The following is a 2,314-nucleotide window of genomic DNA, read 5'->3' as shown; positions in this document are numbered from 1 at the left end:
CTCTTGGTCTGGCAAGATGAGGATTCCTCTCTAGAAGATCTAAAAGATGCTATGATAAACACCCTAGAGACAAAAGGTTTTGTAATAGCCACAAATAAAATACAATCAGTCCCCCCCATTACCTTCCTGGGGACTGAAATAACACCCACTGCTGTTAGGCCCCTCAAACCTGTCCTGGAAGTCCCCCATCCACTCACACTTAACTCACTTCAGAGTTTTTTAGGCAATATTAATTGGCTAAGGCCCTGGCTTTCCATCCCCACAAGTCAATTACAGCCACTCTTTGCTCTCTTAAAGGGAGACAAAAACCCAGCCTCCAGACGGTACCTAAACCCAGATGCAAAAAGGGCTCTCCAAGTAATTAACAGCCACTTCCAAAAGGCATCACTAGCCAGATATAATCCTAAGCTACCTGTCCAACTCTTAATATTTAATTCCTCCCCGAACATGGTAGGAGTGATTCATCAGCCACATGGGGTACTAGAATGGCTTCACACGCCAGTAGGGGGCACTCCTCGCTTCCTTACAGAAGTGAACACTCTTGCGTCCATGGTCTGTCAGGGAAGAGATAGAGCTATACAGATTATAGGAAAAGAGCCTGATAGTCTTATTATCCCCTTCCCATTATCAGATGTACAATGGCTCTTAAAACATCACTCCTCTTTTCCAATTAGCTTAATAGGTTTCCCAGGACAAATTGATAATCACTATCCCAAAGATAAATGGATGTCAGTTATTCCAACATTTCGCTGGCTTCCACCTAGGCTTTTTTTTATCATAAACCCCCAAAGATAAATGGGTGTCAGTTATTCCAACATTTCGCTGGCTTCCACCTCGCCTTTTTTACCATAAACCTATAAAAGAAACTATTACAGCCTTTACAGATGGAGGAAAGAAAGGGGCTGCATTGGTTATATATGACTCTCCTGATGACCCGCCTATGATATACTTTCAACCCCTATCTGATAAATCCCCATAGTTTAAAGAACTCTTTGCTATCTATATGGCTCTTGATAAGATTGATAAACCCATCAATCTTTATTCTGACAGCATCTATGCTGTTAATTTACTCCCATGGTTATGTCGTTCCTTTATTAAAATAGATGGCAACCCCATCTCACCCCTGCTAATTAAAATTTCCACACTGTTACAAAAACGGGTGGCTCCATTATTTGTCCAGCATATCAGGTCCCACTCCTCTCTCCCAGGACCTCTTACTGAAGGAAATGCAGTAGCAGATAAAGTAGCCACCGCTGGAAATTTCCCTGGCAGTGTAACAAATGCCCAAAACCTCCACCATGCCACCCATATTAATTTGCAAGGGCTCCATCTCAGATTCCCTCACATTCCTCTCAAGCCACTTAAACGTATTGTTAGAACCTGCTCTTCTTGTACCTCAATAATACATACCCCTGCTATGCAGCAAATGGGTGTCAACCCTAGAGGACTAAAATCTAATGCCCTCTGGCAAATTGATGTAACTCATGTCCCCCAATTCGGCAGACAGAAATATGTATTTGTAACTATAGACACTTACTCTCACTTCCTCTGGGCTACTGGCCAGACTGGTGAAATTTCAAAAAACCTAATAAATCACATATTTTCATCCTTTGCCATCATGGTCCTCCCTACACAACTAAAGACAGAAAATGGCCCAGCATTTACCAGCTCCTCATTTAAAAATGTTTGTGAAGCTTGGAAAATCACCCATCACACTGGCATCTCGTACAACCCACAGGGACAAGCCATTGTGGAAAGGCCACACAAAACCTTAAAGGGCCAATTAAAAAGACAGGCTCAAACAACATATTCTCCAAATATTCAACTAACATTAGCCTTCTTTACCCTTAATGTACTTAATGTATATAGAGGGACAGATGCTCCTCCCATCACCCGACACTGGGCTCAGACACACCCAGTACCACCCATCATGGTCAGATGGAGGGACCCCTTTGATGGACTCTGGAAAGGACCAGATCCATTGTCGACCACAGGGAGAGGATTTGCTTGTGTTTTCCCACAGGATCAACCAAAGCCTATCTGGGTTCCAGCTAGAAATGTCCGACACCTCCCCGCCCATGAAAAAGATGCCTCACATGACCCTGTCAGAGACAAAGAAAAGAAAGAGACAGAGACGACATCCAAAGCCACACCGGATCACGTGGAAAGAGATCCATGACCTAGTGGAGACTGCACGCCACAGATGTCCCCCTGGAGCCTCCTTCTCTGTTATCCTCATGGCTGTCTTTACCCTGCTTAACACCAACGCTTCAGACAGCCCCACTCTCCCTAATACCATGTTCTAGAGATTTTA

This window comes from Nannospalax galili, unplaced genomic scaffold, assembly GCF_000622305.1.
Source record: "Nannospalax galili isolate Female #2095 unplaced genomic scaffold, S.galili_v1.0 scaffold961, whole genome shotgun sequence".
Classification (NCBI taxonomy): Eukaryota; Metazoa; Chordata; class Mammalia; order Rodentia; family Spalacidae; genus Nannospalax; species Nannospalax galili.
This window is presented reverse-complemented; position numbering follows the sequence as displayed.